The sequence below is a fragment of the Gossypium raimondii genome, chromosome 13 (genome assembly GCF_025698545.1).
Source record: "Gossypium raimondii isolate GPD5lz chromosome 13, ASM2569854v1, whole genome shotgun sequence".
Lineage (NCBI taxonomy): Eukaryota > Viridiplantae > Streptophyta > Magnoliopsida > Malvales > Malvaceae > Gossypium > Gossypium raimondii.
In genome coordinates this window covers 34,217,799-34,238,813 of record NC_068577.1, presented here as the reverse complement: position 1 = coordinate 34,238,813, position 21,015 = coordinate 34,217,799, and the positions used below count along the sequence as shown (strand labels likewise).

Sequence of the window (21,015 nt, the reverse complement as noted above, 5' to 3'; positions counted from 1 at the left end):
ATAAAATTTATTTTTATTTTTAATTAATGCTTTTAACACATTTGTATTATTTTATTTTAAAATGTATTTGAATATATAACTCATATTATATACTAACATAACATAGAAAACATAAACCTAACTAATTAAAATATTACATATATTTGGATTAAAGTTTTAAAAGGGATAATATTTATATACCAAATATAAATACTAAAATTTGTCAATTGCATTTACAATTTAAAGTGAATTCATTAAACTAGATGCTATATTTGATAAGCATATGAAAATGATTTGGTTATATTCAATAAATGATTTGGTTAATACAATACTTATATTTGATAAGCATATGAAAATGAAATTTGGTTAATACAATACTTATATTTGAGGATTTCAACAATCCATCAATATTATCTAAATCATACAATAACATTTAAGGAGTTCAACAATCCATCAATATTAAAATAGGAGTTGGCTTTTCTTTCTTCAGTAAGACCAACTTTTAACACAAGCACTGAAAACATTGAATTTTGCAAGAACAATCAAAAGGTCAATGCATAATCTGTACCAAGAAATATCAAGTGTTCTGGAACATGATGAACAATACACATATAAAAGCAAATTCATTCCCAGATATCAGCAAAAACTGAATCATCAAGACAGAGGGGAAAGACAATTTTCTATATCTTCATCTACAAATTGTACCACTATAAAATCGGATTTCAAGGTCAAGCTTCTTGTTTTCTAGATCAGTTCCTAAAAGAAGTGTACAAATCGGAAAAAATTCTTCAAAGAATGACACCTACGAGTCAACTATACTAAAATAGCATTACATATATGTATAAAAAAAACACTATACCAAAATAGCCAAAAAAAAATTTACTCGACAGACTTTGTGTAGCTTCCTGGGATATTTACTAGCTTTGCATGATGAGTGTTTTGATCAACCTCCACTTTGTTGTATATCACAGCAGCTCCAAAGCTCCTAGCAGGGTTGATACCAGTCCCATTGACTGGTATTGTGGCAAGGTGAACCATGAACACTGCAAATTCTACAGGGAGTGGTGCCAACACCTGGTTTGTTTTACACATGCCAAAATTTAATCACTCCCAGTTTTATTATTAATAATCAGATTTAAACCCTAACTTGATATATACACATATAAAAAAAGATATTGAAGAGATGATGAGTGGATTAAAGAGTACATACAGGAACATGGGAATCCCTAGCATTCCTCTTGGGATCAGTGGTGGAGAAAACGGTGTAGACAAGAACAAAGGTACCAATGATCTCAGCACCTAAACCAGTGCCCTTGTTGAACCCACTTTGGTGCTCATTAGCACCACCTCCATAGTCGTTGTAGTAAGTCTTTTGGAAAGCTTTGACCAATCCACACCCGCATATGGCACTCAAGCACCCGTTGTAGTAAGTCTTTACTTCCCATAAAGAACTGGGAGAGGACGCCTTAGATGAGGGGGTGGAATTCGACCTTTACTTCCCATTTTTAGTGGCTACTGTATGACCTGTGCAAAGAAATACAACTCATAGGAACACTGCTGCTCTCCACTTTGATTGACTTCATTAAGAAACTTGAAAACTACTCATTCATCATGTGACATGAATAACAATCTGATATTGATGCAATGCTGGGGGATTTTAGTACATACATGCAACACAACACAATCAAGGAACAATAAATACAATTGAATCTATAATCCAACTTAAACTCAATGACAAAAACATTAAGGAATATGTAGAAGATTTCATTAAATAATACTTATTATCAAAGTGATTACTCCTTTGCAGTATCCTAGTCCATTTCATTTTGCTCATACAGTTTTAAAATTGAAAAAACATTCTATCATATCAATGTCCAGCATATTAGATATAAAGTAATGCATTATGTAAACACAAAGCCATAAGCAAATTGGTCTGCCACAGAAGCATTACAAGTGTCACCAAGGCAGTTGTGACCAGCATAACAACAACTTCAACTATGCCTGAAAAACCAATTAAACGAGCATTAGAGTGAAGCATATGCTAGCAAAAGCAGCACTAGAATACTTTAAATAAACAAAAGAGTGCAACTGGTTACGACTTACACGCTGTTGTTTCAAATGCTTCTAATTGAGGAGATAATCTGGCTATGATGTCAAAGATGGAAACACATGTGCACTTACACTTGTTTGAATGCTCTTCAAGATTTCTTTCTGTGTTTCCATTTTACCATCCAGGTTCTGAATACGTTGATTCAAATGCTTCTTCGCAGCCTGCCATTGTAGGATTTGTGAACTAATTAGAGGCTCTATGAATATCTCATAGCATACCATTTTAATATAAAAACTAATTAGAAAAACACAAATTGGAAGATGTATATTCATTAAGAAAACTTCAACGTTACAAAAACACTCTGCAGCAAAATTTCCAAGAAAACATTTCATCAAATAATAAATTCAGTGAACTTAAACGAAAAAAGAATACACACTGGAGGAGTAAGTAGAAACGAAATCTTCCGCTTTTGGAAAGACTATAACCAAAGTCTTTTAGTTTCTACTCGATCTCACTGTATATGGAATTAATTAAAAGGCAACTTTCCATTAACATGAATCACAATTACTTTGACTAGCCAAATCCTCTTTAGTAAAATAAACAAAATTGTGGCATTTTCACGTAAAACCGCTTCAAAGAAGCTTTTGACCCTAAACCATGATAGAAAGTGCAACGAAGAGAGCATCCGAGATGTAATCCGATGTTTGCCATATTGAGTTTTGTGACCCGAAAAGATCGAGAAACGAAATGGCCTAGTAATTAAAGAAGGAAAGGAAAAAATATGTTCGTCAAATTACAAAGGCATAAAGATGAATGAGGTAATTGTAGAAGTTAACATCAAAATGTAGAAGTATCGATTTTGTTCAATAATGCGATGCAAATAAATCAAAAGTGGCGATGCAAATACATAAGGTGCCCAAACGAAATCCAATTTCATACCGATTTCATCAACTCAAATGTCAGAATTATCGTGCCTATTAAACAAAGCGCTTTTAATGAATCCATGAGTTGGGGTTCTAACCCGAAGCAAATTCAATAGAGAGATGGTGAACAATAGAAGAATGTAAAATTTCTGTAAAATTTTTGCTAAACCCTAAACAATCAGAAAACAACTAAAAACAAAGCAGAATGAATAATTAAAGAGAAGAAGAAAAGAAACTCACCGGCGGAAGAGGAACAAAGAACCAGAGGAAAAGAAACAAACGCAAAGAACTTGATATTTCAGGCAAAGAACCAGAGGGAAGAACGGTTTTTGGGGGGATAAAATGGAAATTAACAGCCAAAAGCACTTTTGGCTGAAGAAAAGGAGAAAATTTTAACTTCTTCATCTGGAGAAAAGGACTTCTCCGATGGCTATTTTTTTTTCTAAAATGGAAGCCGTTCTTCGTTCCTTTTAAGAGAAAAGGACTTTTTATTGAAGAAGTCCTTCTAAAACGCAAATGAGAACGGGGCCTAAGATATGGATGACCCAACAATCCAATTAACAATTGCCGTAATGCTTCCTTGCAAGCCAACATTGGTTGGAAAGGTAATATTTCTTTGACAAAATGATTACACGTTTTTGATAAAATGGCAGTACGTGGTATTCCATTTTGTATAAAAATGAGTGTTAGAAATTTGTGTTACTTTCTGCAAAATTGGGCATGGTGGAGTTGTTCAATTAAATGTCTTCCATCTCATACAACTGAAAATGGTGGATTCAGGGCAGTCCCGCCTCAAAGAGCTTTGCTACAAACAGGAGGTCAAGCGTGATTTATTGGTGTTTTCAAATTTTGCGTTTTCGTTTTGCATCATATCAGTGCCCACTGGTATCACCACTCTCGACAACAAAACTGGGTTGACTTTTGGTGGACCAATCTCTTTGGTTTGTAGTTGGTTTATAGCTGGTGGGTTCACCATATTTGTTGGGTTATCAATGGTGAATCTGTTCCTCTTACCCAACTTCTGGTGGCCTTTATCATTGGAGTGCTAGGCCTGCTGGCCGAAATTGGGCACCCTTTGCCTCTTGGCTCATTGGCTGGTAATTGCGGGTTTATTATTATATATCTCTAGTACAGATGCTATTATTTGTATGCTAGATTCACATCGTGAAAGTCCAATCACCACAAGCATCTTTATAGTGCATAAGCTAAATTCTCATGCCGCTTTAACTTAACTTTTGGGCATTTGCTTTCTTTTCTCTTTTTTACTCTACTTGAAAGTAATTGCTGCTACTAGTGATATTAAATTATAATCACTCTTTATCCAAATATTAGTTTCCAAACTCTTGGGTGTACAGCCCAAATTTAGCCCGGGCCTCACAAAATCAAACCAGGCCCAACAAAACCTTAACCCAAACAAACCCCAAAGCCCATTACAAAACAACCTACAAACCCACCAAGCAGACCCAACATAATCCATGGCCCAATATCCAAATCTACAAACAAACCCTAGCCCAAAACCCATAACAGAAAAAACAAATATGTAATCAGGGGGGCGAACTTCATTCTTGTAACAGGGGCTCCCTTCCGTTTTTTTTGTAAAAAAAAAGAACATTAGCAGAGAAATAAAAAAACAAAAACAGATTTACTCCAAGGTTTTTTTCTTTTTTTCTTTTTTCATTTCGCATCTCTTTTCTTTTTATACCCGTTTTTATTTTTATACATATACTTTTTTATTATAAACAGTTTATATTTGCGAAAATATTAAAAAATAAAATAAAAATTTTACCTTTTTGGATCACGCGGTGGCCGGCGCGACGGTGGCGCGCTAGGCCGACGGCCGGCGTGACGGGGGGTTTGGAACCCTGAAAGCTGAGCTTTTGAGAGGAAAATGTAGGGTTTCTGAAATTTTTTTCTAAAGGGTCTGTTAAAATGAATTTTTTCAGAAAAGTTGGGTTTAAATACCCAGATCGAAACGACGCCGTTTTACCCTTAGGTCGTGCCAAACGACGCTGTTTTGTTCTCGACCATGCATGTGACCCGACCCAAAGGGGAGGATCCGCGTGTTTTCTTAAAAGGGGTTATTTTCGTGCGCAGTCCCTCCCATTTTTCAGCGCATTACAATTTGGTCCTATTTTGTTGTTTTCTTTTATTTTGATTTAGCCCTAAGATTTTACTTTTGTTTCATTTTAGTCCATTGAGGCGCTGCGTTTTAGAACTTTGAGTTTATTTTCTGTTTCGGTCCTTCCCTTTTTACGCGCGTCGCAATTGGATCCTTTTCGTTTTCCTTTATTTCGAATTGGCCCTATATGTTTTATTTCATTTCGATTTAATGCCTTTTTTAGCATCTTTTATTATTTAGTCAATTTTTGTTAACTTTATTATTATTATTATTATTATTATTATTATTATTTTCCTTTTATCTATTTGTTACTATTATATTTAATACATTAATTAGTAATATATATATATTTTTAGCTTTATTTTTACATCTATATATATGCGCATACATTCATATTTATAATATATATACGTACATAACCTCTTTTTTATTTTATTTTATATAGATATAATTACTTATATTATATATATATACTTTACAGTTCATATATATGTACGTATATATTTTTCAATTTATATCTATATATATACATACTTATGTTTTTATGCTTTATAATTTATATATATATACATAGATATGCATATTTGTTTTTTTATATGTATATACATTCATATAATTTATAATTTATAATTTATAATTTAAATATATAGATGCACATACATAAATATTTCATTTTTATAATTCATGTTGTTATTGATTGTTTTATTTGATATTTATTTATTTGCTTATCATTATTTTTTATGAAATGCTTTAGTTCTTTTATTTACTCATTATTTCATGTATAATTTTTTTTATGTGTCCTTTTTTATTGTTGCTTGTATTATTTTGCTTATATCATCATCATTCCATTACACCCATTTTTTTATTTCAAAAAAAAAATTTTAAAAATATAAGTAATATTCGGTATTTTGAATCTTCGAAAGAATCGAGCCCTAACGTATTGGGTTCCGACTTTCTTCGTTGAACTTAAATAATCGATATTACTCTTTTAAAAAATGATAAAAAGCTCGTTATCGAGAATTCAATATGTTGTGTCCTAACGCATTGGATGTGACACGTTGTTTTCTCGAAACGAGGATTTTTCGAAATAAATGCAATATTCAATGTTTAATATTTTGATAAATTGTGCCCTAACGTATTGGGTTGCGATTTCTTCATTTGATCTAAACAATTGAATATTCTTTTTTTACACGATTCTTGTCAAACTCAAGCTTTAAACGATATCGAGAATTAAAAAAGGATCGTGTCCTAACTTACTGGTCGTGATCCCTTTTTTTATCCAAAATAGTTAAATATCTTTTGAACAAGCATTTTCATTCGCGAATCGGGAATTCGAGACATTGTGTTCTAATTTACTGGATATGATTCTCTTTCTCGAATAACGTGAAACATGCCCTTTTCTTGAAAATTTTCAACGTTTTAAAATAAAGATCGTATTTTTAAAATTTTCCAAAATTCTCAATTTTCGACGTTAAGACATTAAGTAATCAACTAAGGTACCAATTTTGGGCGTATCGAGGGTGCTAATCCTTCCTCGTGCTTACCGACTCCCGAACCCGTTTTCTAAATTTCGTGGACAAAAACCGTTGTTTTAATAAAATTAAATTATTTATTAAAAACAACCTTTTTCAAGGTAACCCAATCACACCTCAAAAAGGATTGGTGGCGACTCCCGTTTTTATTTTCAAAATCCAAGTCGACCCCGTTTTCATCCAAAAAATGGTGTCAACATTGGGCTAGTGAATTCTTGTCACCAAGCAATGGGTATCTTTTCGATGCTACCTCTTGGGCATGCCCCTTCCCCTTGTTATGATCCAAATATGGTGAATGAAGTTTGTCGCTAATATGTGTTAACTAGTTGATATACTTCCAGATGTACTTAGGAAAGTAATCAAATAAAACAGTATGATCCCAAACCTTTTTTATTTCTCCCCTTATAGTGCTATATTCTTTACAGCTGGGTTTGCTTTGGATATATTCAGTCTTTTCTTTTAGCTAACCATATTACACCTTTCTTAATTTGATATTCGAGTGTTGGGATTCGTTCTTTTGATAGCGAGTTATAATTGCTTGAGTTAACTTCAATTCTGTGGTTCTAATCATTGATACATTTCTTAATTGTTGTTGGCCAATGAGCAACTGTTGGTTTTTGTCCCCTGTTGAATTAACTAATGAGGCATGAACACAATGAGTGCTTGTTGATATGTATGCAGAATATAGGCCATTGATGAAGCTCGCACACTGTTTGATAATATGCCAAAGAAGGGTACTCGGGGGCACAAGCTTATTGCAGCCAAATCTGTAGCAAATTTGATTAGAGAGAAATTGTACAATCTAATGCGGGTTCAAAAACTTGCAGCGCGGAACGCTATGGATTGTAAGTTGAATTTTTGTTCTGGTGTTTCTTATCTCAAGAAAATGCTGATAAATAAGGTAGATTTTGATCATATAACTTTAAATACTTTGCTCCATGCTTCCTTTGAGATAATGACGTTAATTTTGTTTCATTCATCTTCCATGTTGCTGCAGGTTATAATGTCATATTCAGAACATAATTGCAATTATGGATGGGATTGAATTCTATCGCGGTTAGTTCCTTGAGGGTTGGTATGGACACAGGCTACTCTATCTTGTTATTCTTTCTCCATGAAGGAACCATTGTGTTATGCTAGTAATTGGACAAGCTTGCACTACACTGTGTGACTATAATTAAGTTACATGCATCTATCACGTCTCTTGACTTGTCTTTTTCCCCTTTGTTTTCATTGGTCATTTATTTTCTCCACAAAACTCAATCGGGTATTCTTAGTCAAGTTCTTTGATTGCAATAGTTGCATGCATTCAAAAGGCATATTATGTATGACTGAAACGTGAAAAGTTTATCTCTGGCATTACCCCCAATTACTAAGTTCATGAACTTTAACAAGTGCACCACTCGTGTATATACATTTTTATATTGTCGAGCCATGGGCATATTACCCGCTAAATCACAAAGTGAAATTTATACAAACCAACCACAAAGTGGAACACTATCCACCAACGCATTATTAAGGGTACAAATGAATTTCAATAGTCTTGCAAGGCATTGCTTATTTCCTAGACATCTGACCAATAAATTGTACCCTCCACCTTGCAAATGGTTTTGAGGCATGGTCACTTTATGATCACTTTATAACTTACCTCTCGATTGGGGGATTATTGTAATATCTCTACCTCACATTGGACTCGATTGGACCCTTCATTGGGCCGCTCATGACCCACTTAGTAGCATAATTGGGTAACAACTAACAACCCTCACTTACCTATAAATACCCCAAGGAGCAACATGTACAATAGGGGGACTACTTTTCACTCAAAAATCCTAATACACTAAGCCTTCTACCAGGGGTGTTCATTCGGTTAATCGACCCGAAATAACATTAACCGAATTAACCGACCTTTCAAAATCTTTAACTGCTAATGTAATCAATTTTTTCAAAAAATTAACCGAACCGAAATTTTTTCGGTTAATTCGGTCGGTTAACTGAATTAACCGAAAATTATATGTTTTTTTATTTTTGGTTAAAAATTAACCGAATTAACCGAATTACCCGAATTAACCGAATTACCCGAATTAACCAAATTAACCAAATTGAATCACTACATAATTAAATTATTTTTAGACTTTTAGACTTTAGTTTTAGTCTTAGTTTTAAAATTTTATTTTTATTTATTAAATTATTTGTAATTTAGTTTTATGATTGGGTTGGGTTGGGTAATTGGGTTGGGTTGAATACTTGGGTTTAGATTGGGTTTAGGTGAATAGTGGGCCTATTTATATATTATAATTTTATTTATTAATTTTTTCGGTTAACCGACCGGTTTCGAACCGAATTAACCTTTAACCGAAAAATCAAAAAATAATTAACCGACCCCCGACCGAAAAAATTCGATTAACCGACCGATTAACCGAATTCGGTCGGTTAACCGAATTTTTTCGGTTTTACTCGAATTTTGCACACCCCTAACCACCTCTGCCTAAGTCTTACTTTTTTGACATTCAACCCTAGAGTGGGTGAGCTGGCTTTCTTTGACACTGCCCCTTTTCCTCCTCCATCTCTGTTGATACTGTGTATTAACAAATTTCATTTGATTTTTGCATAGATAGTACATCATTTGAGACTTAAAAGCAACCTTATTTTTTAAATGTGAGGAAATTAATATTGTAAATCAAAATAATAGTAATTTTGCCTTATGTATCTTTTTTTTTTTAGTTTTGATCTATATGGGAAAGTAATTTCCGCAAATTATCTAGAGAATTGTTTTCGTTGTTTGTGAGAAAGTAATTCACAAAATAATGTTACATTGTAAAAAAAAAAGTACATATAAATTTTTGTATTCCAAACTTTGGTATCATATTAAATTCCTTAAAAATTAAAAATTTCAATTATAACAATCGTTGCGGTAGTATCATAACAAATATATATATTGGATAACTTGCATTCTAAGAAAGCACAACAATCATCCAGTAACAAGTTGAAATTGTGGAATTGTTTGGAATAGATTATTATGTTAGTCTCAACTTGAATGATATCTTTATGTCATCGTGATTAATCCAAATTTAGGAGAACATAAATATCTTTATTCATCTGTAGGCTGCAAGAGTATTCTGAGGAGAAATGCCATCCTAGCACTTGAGGGAACTTAGCATCCGACTTGGCTCCATCTTCCAATTATTTGAAACGTGAATGTGATAAGAGAATATGTTGGACATGAGTATATCAAATGCTTTCTAAGTTTCTCATATGATCATATCTGATTCGGGTTGAATGCTCTTAAACAGGCACAGCTACCATGATATGATGATGATTGATACAATGGTTTAATTCTGCGTATATACAGAAATTGTTTTCTGTCAACTTGATTAAATCTTCCTGTCAAAGGAGCATATGAGCCGACAATTTACCAGTGTGGCTTCTACTTATCTTGACCTTAGCTAGAAGGAAAATTTAATTCAGGTTTACTACATGCATGGTGAGAAATGAAGGATAGGAATTTGGTTGCATTGCCTGAATTTGATCGTCCCTTTGGCACTGTCAAATTGGGAGATTTGACTTGCATAGTGGGTAGTAGGGAAAAAGTGTGTTTCCCCTGGGGATCATGACCTTGTTATTGGGCTGTAGACAAAGGCGATTTCATGGGTTTCCTGTGCTGTCATGTCGACGTTCTGGTTGAATTATTACTAACAAAGATGGTTTTCATAGCTAAAACTAGTTAATTGAATACGTATGATTGATTTCTACTGAATCATGGGTTTGTGTAACTTGATTGCTATCTTCTTAAAATGATGAATTATGATAATGTGGTCTTAGAAACAACCTTGATAATACTAAACAAGGGGCTTTGAAGTTGTTAGTGGTGATTGTTGTCCAAATTGGTCACCCTTTGTTGCCAACTAAAATAAATGAATAATATTTATTGAATTAAACAATAAAGAATTCATCTTTTTAAATATTTGAATTTTTTTTTATCTTAAAATACGATTTGAATTTAATTATGCCTCATCTAACTACCAAATACTTTTTTTTTTCTTTTCCAAATGCCCTTAATTTGGTCCACACCTACCCATCAGGTAGAAAAAGGGGGAAATGAGTGGAAAGTAAGGCCAAGGTTTCCATGTCGCTATCCACACTGCACCGCCCCACATGTGATTGTTGAGAGGATTACGTGTCAGCTTAGGATTTGTAGACCGTTTGATCTTGTGGCCCCCAATGCAATCTATGATCAAGTAGCCTTTTCAACAGCTTCATCACGCGATCTTACTACTGTAATTATGAATCTAGAAAAATGTTGGTTTATTCTACTTAGCATAATTATTAGAATGATTGTTTTCCGATTGTGATTGATTTTAATAGCTTAAAGTTAGATCTTAGAATGTGTTGTGTAAGGCTTTCAAAACATGCTTTTCCACTATGTTTTTACCTCATTATATTTTCACTATCTGCTCTACATTTTAATTGCATATTTATTATTTAATTATATTTTAGGTCCTAAAAAATGTAATTTAGGCATCTAAATTACATAGTCAATCATTCTGTCACTCATATTAAAATTTTAAATGAAAATCTGATGCGATATTTTTTTTTTAAATTTTAATTTTAATTTTCCATGTAATTAAAGTAAAATCCATATCATTATTATTCATAAAAAAAGTATCATTTTAGTTCCCAAATTTTTAATTTAATTTAATTTTAATCACTCAACCATCACCTGAAACCAAAATGTCATCAACCGACCGTCATCAACTCCTCAACCAACCCCCTCTCAGCTCTCTTCTAATTCTCACCTCCATTCATGCATACCGCCTCCGCCACACTACCCTACTACCTTAATTCATTCCACCATTTTTTACCACCTCATCCAAACCCTCAATTCCACCACCCTTAACCACCCTTTCCTTCATCACAATAAACCTTACCCGTTACTCGAACTAAATATTGACCTAAACCAATCATAGCCTCACTCTACACACCGACAGCCTTCAAACCATAAATCGAAAAGAGCAAATAAAAAATAAAAAAGCCTCAAACCTAAACCTGCGACAGTCCCGGTCTTTATTTCGACATTGGAGCCCCGTTCAACAATCTAAGCGGTGAAAGTAGAGAAGGGGTTGAATAGAACAACATATTTCGGGCTTTCAACGATCCAATGGTGGATGCCAACGGATCAGGGTTGTAACACATCGTACCTATCCCGATTTTCGGATCCTAATGCATAAGTCACATTATGTTGCCAAAGCAACTAAAACTACTATAATGCAAATACATTCAATTCAATCATCAAAATAATTCATATGCATGCATTTATTCACTCGAGGTTTTCAAATTCATCAATTTACGGGGTTAGACAAGTTAATTTCAGAGTTAGGACTCAAACCCAAATTCAAATGTCAAATTTCAAATTTATGTCTCAAGACAAAGGTATCCATATCTCAAGACAAGTCATAAATTAATTTGTGATTTTTAGCTTCGAAGTCAACATGTCTCTAGACACTACATGATATGTCTCGAACCACGGTCCTTTATGTCTCAAGACTAGATCTATAGACCATCCTCCCTTGTTTTTCTTTTTTTTTTTGATGTTTGAATGTCTCGAGACAAGCAGAACCTGTCTCGAGGCTTGGAGCAGGGCAAAATCTATTTAGCTTCGATGCTCTTCTGTCTCGAGACTAAGATACAATTGTCTCGAGACTATCAAGTATGTCTTAAGACTACAGGCTCTTGAATGCAAAATTTAAGTGAAATTTGTTCTAACAGTCTTGAGACATATTGATACGAGATCAAAGGCCCGACAAATGCGTTCCAAACTAAATTGGACCATCCAGGAGTTTGTTAGCAATGTCTTAGATGCGTACACAAAAGAAAGGGAAAATCAAGATTTCAAATATTGGGAATCTTGGTCCAAGAAACCAAATCTTGCAGCCAAAGCGCATTGGATCTCCGTTACAAGCATCAACGATTCAATTTCGGTAGGAAATGGATCACAAGCCCAAATTCTTGAGGGCAAGACCCAATAAGAAGATTCCAAGCCCAATCAAGAAATCCACCCATACTTAGTTGAAAATCATACCAAATTATCAAAGTGGCCCAAGTTGTAAAGTTTTATTTATTTATTTATTTATTTATTTTACTTAGTTTAAATTTTTATATTCAGTCCAAGAGTCCCAAATAAAAGACCCTTGGCCGAATTTCCATATTAAAATAATTAGGAGTTTTTTTTAGTTTTAGTTTTAGTTTTCTAATTAGATTAGGAAAACATTTGAAAGGCCTATTATATGGCTTGGCCAGCCACCGTACATTACATTACAATTACATTGAAAATTTCAGATTTGATTTGAGTGAAAATTCTCTTTGAGTTCTCCAAGAATTTTCTCTTGAGTTTTCTTTAGAAGTTGTTTTAACAATATTTTTGATTGTGGGAGCCATCTTCAACCTTCTTCTTGCCATTGATATTCTTTGGAGGGGAGATTAAAGCCGTTTGAAGGGAGTTGTGAGATCTTTCGGGATTTCAAGGCTTCTTAGGACTTATCTTTTAATTTCTTGCTGTCAATTCTTTCTTTATTTCTGCCTGTGCTGAATCTTTATCTAATTTATTTTCTGTTTTTATTGTGTTTTTAGTCTTTTTCTATCTTAAGGAATCAGCCCAAAAAAAATCCCCAATTTCTAGGGTTCTTCCATACTCTTTTTGGGTAAAATCATATTGTCGAAATTTGGGGAAAACTATCTTGGTGTTCAATTGGGCAGAATCGCAATCTCCTTTAGGGTTTCAAGAATCCTTATTAATACTTATTTCTATTCTCAATTTGATTCTTTGCTCATTTGGGGATTTTTAATTTCAGATCTGATTCGTTTTAATCTTATTCTTTGTTTGATTTTCAGATCTATTCGTTTAAAGTTTTCGTAGGAGTTTCTCGTGACTTGGCAACTCGATCTTGGTCTGCGCGCAACCTCCTATCATTTGGTATCAGATTTTGGGCGTTTTGGGTGTTCTTGGTTGATTTCTAAACTGATCTCTATTTTTTAAAGCAAAAACAGTAGTTTTACCCAGAAAAATTGTTCAAAAAAAATCATTTGAGTGGGTAAAAATTGTCCGATTGATCTGAAATTTTACATAAATATTTGTGGCACTGTGATTGAATATAAAAAAATTATTCCCGCAAAAAAATCAGTCAAAAAAGTCAAAAAATAAAAAAAGATGAAATTCAATAAAAATTTTAAAAAAAGATTCAGCGGGTTGAATTTGGTGGCCAAAATTTCTAGATCAAAAATTCAATATCTAAGGACATTCCAGATTTAATTTCGTGATTTTTAGAGATTGGGAACACCTCGAACGAAGTTGTCAAGTTACTCTCAGCTTTTTCGGGTTTTCTGCTTTTCAGCAATTTTATTGATTCTTAGTCGTAGGTTTTCATTTGTTTGCTTTTATTCTTCCGTTCGTTATCTAACACCTTCTTGTTTCTTGTGTTAGTAGGATTTACACGTGCACAACTTCTTCCTCGGTGCAACACGAATCAACCGGTGTCTCGTCGCTTTTGGCATCCTAGTGCAAATTAGGATTCTTTGGTAGATCGGTTCAGCCACTATCTAATTGATTGAGATAAACTCTCCTAAAGGACTCACAAGACTGAATTCTAGCTCATTGAAAATTTAAATTTTCCTTTTGAGTGATTAACGGTGAGGTTTGATAACTTTTATTTTGAGTGTTGAGTGTTTTGCGTGTTTTAAAAAAAATGTCTACAGGTGATAATAATGGTGACATATTTAAAAAATTCCAACAACAGTTGGATGAAAAGGCTGCTGCTCTTCGAGCTTTGACTGTTACCATCAATGAGGTATGATTGAATCAAGAACCTCAATATCGAGATCCAATCAAAGAAGATAGGGATAACCAACCCAGAGGCGCGGCCCTCGACGTGTCACTAGAATGGATGATGATTTTCTTGATCGTGGGCAACCTTCTCTGGCAAAACCGAAATTCACAATTCCCCAATTTCGTGGTAAGAATGATCCTGACGCTTATTGTGAATGGGAATCTATGATTGAACTTATGTTTCGGTATTATAAATGTCCGGATGATGAAAAGGTAGCATTAGCAACACTGGAATTTTCTGATTATGCATTAAGTTGGTGGACTCAACTTGGGGTAAACCGCCATCGGAATTATGAAGGTGAGATTTTGACATGAGATGAGTTGAAACAAATTATGCGTAAAAGGTTTATTCCACTTCACTACTATAGAGAAATTAAAACAAAGCTGAGAAGACTTATCCAAGGTAGTAGGACGGTGGATGAATATTTTAAAGAGATGGAGATGCTCATTCAGAGAGCTAACGTAGAGGAGGATGAAGAAACAACTATGGTTCGATTCATTGATGGTTTGAACAGGCCGATAGCTAATACATTGAGGCTACAAACTTATATTGATTTGGAAGAAGCAGTTTACAAAGCCATTGAGATCGAGCAACAATTAAAGGAACAAAGGTTTGGGTCATTCTCTACTTCACAATATTACCGAGGTAACAATTCCAATTCTGATTTTAAGAGTTCAAAACCACCTTTTGTTACTAATAAGTCTTCTTTGAATAACAAGCGATGATTGGAAAAAGGGCTCTGCTAAAACGCAAACACCTTCTAACCAAATTTCAATTTAGGTGATTCGAGTGTGAAGAGGACTGTGAGGTTGAATGTTTTAAGTGCAAAGGTCGTGGTCATTATAGTAGGGAATGCCCTAACACGAGATTCCTTCTTCTAAAAGATAATGGTGAGTATACTTCCGACTCTGATAAAACAGATCCAAATATGCCAGAACTTGTTGATGACAGTGATAATGGCGAAGAGTTGGTTGAACCACCTAGAGAAGGGGACTTTGCTGATTTTCAATGCCTTGTAGTTCGTCGAACCCTTAACATTCAGATGAAAGATGATGATAGCCAAAGGGCCAATATTTTCCATTCTCGGTGTTTTATTAAAGGTAACTTATGTTCACTCATTATTGATAGTGGTAGTTGCTCAAATGTGGTGAGTAGCTATTTGGTTGATTTTTTAAAGTTGCCTTGCACCAAACACCCTAAGCCATATCACCTTCAGTGGCTTAATGAATGTTCCGAAGTTAAAGTTACGAAACAATCCTTGGTCACTTTTAAACTCGGCAATTATGAGGATGAAGTATGGTGTGATGTAGTCCCAATGCATACGGCACATTTGCTCCTTGGACGACCTTGGCAATTTGATCGCGATGTTACACACCAGGGTAAACTTAATCGATACTCCCTTGTATTTAAAGGTAAGAAATTCACTTTTGCTCCTTTAAATCCTACTGATGTATATAAAGATCAATTGAGGATGATAAAATTTTGTGAGGGGGTAAGGGAGAAAGAGAAAGTACAAAAGACAGAGAGAAAAGAGGCTAATAGTAGTGGAAAAAGTCAAAATTTAAAAAGCCCAAAGGTGAGTGAATCCTCTAGTGGTAAAATGAGCGAAAAAAATCTTTTGGCAACAAAAAAGATGTGAAGAGAGCCCTACTTAATAAATGACCTTGTATCCTTGTGAGGTTTAGGCAAAATTATTTATCTTTATCTAACATTAACGAAAATTTGCCTAGTGTGTTTCAATCTCTTTGCAGATTATGAGGATGTTTTAGTGAAGCCCTAAAGGTTTACCACCTTTACGAGGATAGAACATCAAATTGACTTAGTACCGGAGCTTCAATCCCAAATCGACCAGCCTATAGATGCAATCCTGAGGAGACAAAGGAATTGCAAAGGCAAGTTGAGGAATTACTAGACAAAGGGTACATTCGTGAGAGCCTAAGTCCTTGTGTTGTTCCTGTCTTATTAGTGCCAAAGAAAGATGGTACGTTTCGTATGTGTGTTGATTGTCGCCCAATCAACAAGATAACGGTAAAGTATCGACACCCAATCCCTAGACTTGATGATATGCTTGCTGAATTACATGGTTCAATAATATTTAGAAAAATTGATTTAAAAAGCGGTTATCATCAAATTCGAATGAGGGAAGGGGATGAATGGAAAACAACTTTTAAAACAAAATTTGGATTGTATGAATGGCTAGTTATGCCTTTCAGCCTTACTAATGAACCTAGTACATTTATGAGATTAATGAATCATGTTTTAAGGCTTCACTTGGGTAAATTTGTAGTAGTTTACTTTGATGATATTTTAATTTACTCCAAGTCATTAGATGATCATGTTTTCCATGTTAGGACCGTTTTGGATATTCTCATGAATCGAAAAATTATTTGCCAACCTTGATAAATGCACATTCTGTTGTGATAAACTAATATTCTTAGGTTTCATAGTTAGTGCTCAAGGTATTCATGTCGACGAGGACAAAGTCAAGGCAATTAAGGAGTGGCCGACTCTAAATCCAGAATCGAGGTGAGATCTTTCCATGGTTTAGCTAGTTTTTATAGACGATTTGTGAAAGATTTCTACTATTGTTGCCCCATTGACAGAGGTTATAAAGAAATCGTGGGTTTCAAATGGGGTGAAACCCAAGAAAAGGCCTTTCAAACTCTAAAAGCTAAGTTATGTTCGCTCCTTTGCTTAAATTACGATTTTGCTAAAACTTTTGAACTTGAGTGTGATGCTTCAGAATTGGAATTGGCTGTTTTAATGCAAGATAAGCAACCTATTGCTTATTTTAGTGAGAAATTGAATGGTGCATGTTAAACTACTCGACTTATGACAAAGAACTATTAGCATTAGTTCGTGCACTTCAAGTATGGCAACATTATTTGTCGCCTAATGAGTTTGTCATACACACGATCACGAATCTCTTAAATGGTTAAAGGGACAAGGTAAGTTGAGTAAAAGACATGCTCGATGGGTAGAATTCATTAAAACATTCCCTTATGTGATACAATATAAAATGTAAAGATAATGTAGTTGCAGATGCTTTGTCTAGACGATATACTTTAATAACTACATTGAATGCTAAAGTCTTAGGGTTCGAACATATTAAGGAACTATATGATGATGATGTTGATTTCTACCATATCTATAAGAATTGTGGACATACCGCTTTCGATAAATTTTATCTTGTAGATGGCTTTCTTTTTCGTATGAACAAAGTTATGCATACCAAAGTGTTCCATGAGAGACTTATTGATTCATGAGGCCCATAGTGGGGTTTAATGGGACATTTTGGAGTGGCCAAAACACTGGATATCTTGCAAGAACACTTCCATTGGCCACATATGAAAAGGATGTCGAAAAGGTATGTTCCAAGTGCATTACATGCAAACAAGCAAAATCTAAGGCAATGCCTCATGGCCTTTACACTCCTTTACCGATTCCTACTTCACCTTGGGTAGATTTATCCATGGACTTTATTCTAGGTTTGCCTCGAAATAAGAAAGGAAGAGATAGTATATTTGTTGTTGTTGATGTGTTCTCAAAGATGGCACATTTTATTTCTTGTCACAAAATGATGATGCTACACATGTGGCGACTTATTCTTTAAAGAGGTGGTAAGACTTCATGGCATCCCTAAAACAATTGTTTCGATGAGATGTCAAATTTCTTAGCCACTTTTGGAAGGTATTGTGGGATAACCTTGGTACTAAATTACTTTATTCCACTACATGTCACCCCAAACCGATGGCCAAACCAAGTAGTTAATCGGATCTTAGGGACTTTATTACGATCTGTTGTGGGAAAGAACATTAGAAATTGGGAAGAATGCCTACCGTTTGTTGAATTTGCATATAATAGATCTATTCATTCTACAACTGGTTATTCTCCATTTGAACTTGTTTATGGTTTTAACCCACTAACAGTACTTGATCTTGCGCCATTACCACTTGAACACATTGTTAATTTAGATGGTGAACAGAACGCTGAGTTGGTAAAATCCTTACATGAGTAGGCTAGGCAACGAATAGCCAAAACAAATGATGCCAACACCAACAAAGCAAACAAAGGGCGCAAACGGGTTGTCCTAGAACTCAGAGATTGGGTTTGGGTCCATATGAGGAAAGAACGATTTCCTGCAAGAAGAAAGACCAAGTTGGACCCAAGGGGCGATGGGCCTTTCCAAGTACTCGAGAGGATCAACGATAATGCCTATAAAATTGATCTACCTGGTGAGTACAATGTAAGTTCTACTTTTAATGTGGCTGACTTGTCCCCATTTGATTTTTCAGATTCGAGGTCGAATCTTTTTGAGGAAGGGGGAAATGATACGAGATCAAAGGCCCGACAAATGCGTTCCAAACTAAATCGGACCATCCAGGAGTTTGTTAGCAAGGCCTTAGATGCGTACACAAAAGAAAGGGAAAATCAAGATTTCAAATATTGGGAATCTTGGTCCAAGAAACCAAATCTTGCAGCCAAAGCGCATTGGATCTCTGTTACGAGCATCAACGATTCAATTTCGGTAGGAGATGGATCACAAGCCCAAATTCTTGAGGGCAAGACCTAATAAGAAGATTCCAAGCCCAATCAAGAAATCCACCCATACTTAGTTGAAAATCAGGCCAAATTGTCAAAGTGGCCCAAGTTGTAAAGTTTTATTTTATTTATTTATTTATTTATTTATTTTACTTAGTTTAAATTTTTATATTCAGTCCAAGAGTCCCAAATAAAAGACCCTTGGCCGAATTTCCATATTAAAATAATTAGGAGTTTTTTTTAGTTTTAGTTTTAGTTTTCTAATTAGATTAGGAAAACATTTGAAAGGCCTATTTATATGGCTTGGCCAGCCACCCTACATTACATTACAATTACATTGAAAATTTCAGATTTGATTTGAGTGAAAATTCTCTTTGAGTTCTCCAAGAATTTTCTCTTGAGTTTTCTTTAGAAGTTGTTTTAACAATCTTTTTGATTGTGGGAGCCATCTTCAACCTTCTTCTTGCCATTAATAGTCTTTGGAGGGGAGATTAAAGCCGTTTGAAGGGAGTTGTGAGATCTTTCGGGATTTCAAGGCTTCTTAGGACTTATCTTTTAATTTCTTGCTATTAATTCTTTCTTTATTTCTACTGTCTTTGAATCTTTATCTAATTTATTTTCTGCTTTTATTATTTTTCAGCCTTTTTCTATCTTAAGGAATCATTAAAAAAATCCCCAATTTCTAGGGTTCTTCCATACTCTTTTTGGGTGAAATCAGATTGTCGAAATTTGGGGAAAACTATCTTGGTGTTCAATTGGGCAGAATCGTAATCTCCTTTAGGGTTTTAAGAATCCTTATTAATACTTATTTCTATTCTCAATTTGATTCTTTGCTCATTTGGGGATTTTTAATTTCAGATCTGATTCGTTTTAATCTTATTCTTTGTTTGATTTTCAGATCTGTTCGTTTAAAGTTTTCGTAGGAGTTTCTCGTGACTTGGCAACTCGATCTTGGTCCGCACGCAACCTCCTATCACATATTCTTTCAGACTTGAGACTTGGTGACCAAATGGTCAAAATCTTACACTTTTAAGTGTCCAATGCCTTAATTAAATGAACCTAAACATACCTGATAGGAGCTAAAAGTAACATGTTTTAGTCTCATTCTTAATGCGTTTTTGGGTGATTATTCAATGTTAGTGGTGAATTTTATGCTCCTAGTCCTTTAAATTCATGTTTTTGTACTTAAAAGAGCACTTGGGAGCAAAAGGAGAAAAAAACAAGTGAAAATCGAAAAATCAAAGCGAGTTACAAGAGCCACACGGGCTGGACCATTCCACACGGCTTGGACACACGGCTATGTAAGCCACACGACCATGTGGTAGGCCGTGTCAATTTCGTAAATTTGGACCTTAAATTACGGGAAAACATGATTTTTAGGTTTCTCGGGCATTCTAAGACCTATATATGGCAAAAATAAGAAGATAAGAGGGAGCCGTCATAGAATATTCAAGAAAACAACTCGAAAAACACCATTGAAGCTGATCCTGAAGCAGATTTTCGTCAACATTGAAGATTCCCCTTTGATTTCTTTGGAGACTATTATGAGTTTATTTGTTTCTTGTGGTTTTAATGTCTCTGAGCTGTTTTTAGTTTCAAGTATGAACTAATTTTCTAAATACTTAAGAAGATGAACCCTATGATGAATTTTGTTGTTTGATTTTTATTTTACGCATTAAAGACTTAGATATTTTTCTCAATTATGCGTGTTTAATTATTGGTTTGATATTTTTAAATTATTGATCCATGTTTGATGTGCTTAAATCAGAGGAGGAATAGACCTTGTTTAAAAGTAGATCTAGTGTAATTGAGTGGAGTTACATGCAATCCTAGAAATAGGACGACATAAATCTACTGGATTAGAGTCAAACCTAATAGGGAAATCCATAAATGAGTTAATGAGATAATTAGGGTTTTAATTAGAAAGAAATACCAATTAATCAATCTAGAGTCAATTACTCTTATTCTTGAAGAGAGATATTAACATAATTTA

At 34.4% G+C, this 21,015-nt stretch overlaps 2 long non-coding RNA genes across 3 annotated transcripts; one reads left to right on the top strand and one right to left on the bottom strand.

Moving 5' to 3' along the window:
* Positions 1 to 507: 507 nt before the first annotated feature.
* On the bottom strand, positions 508 to 3,428 carry LOC128035995 (uncharacterized). Its single transcript, XR_008192719.1, has 4 exons — positions 3,193 to 3,428; positions 2,083 to 2,250; positions 1,190 to 1,980; positions 508 to 1,053 (listed from the first exon to the last, which is right to left on the bottom strand). It is a non-coding gene; the product is annotated as an uncharacterized LOC128035995 (long non-coding RNA).
* A 3,362-nt stretch (positions 3,429 to 6,790) lies between these two features.
* Positions 6,791 to 7,798, top strand: LOC105781179 (uncharacterized). 2 transcript variants are annotated; one of them, XR_001129544.2, is made up of 3 exons: positions 6,791 to 6,974; positions 7,285 to 7,504; positions 7,601 to 7,798. It is a non-coding gene; the product is annotated as an uncharacterized LOC105781179 (long non-coding RNA). The 2 variants fall into 2 exon arrangements; XR_001129543.2 differs by lacking the exon at positions 6,791 to 6,974 and having other exon boundaries at positions 6,987 to 7,504.
* The last annotated feature ends 13,217 nt before the right edge of the window (positions 7,799 to 21,015 follow it).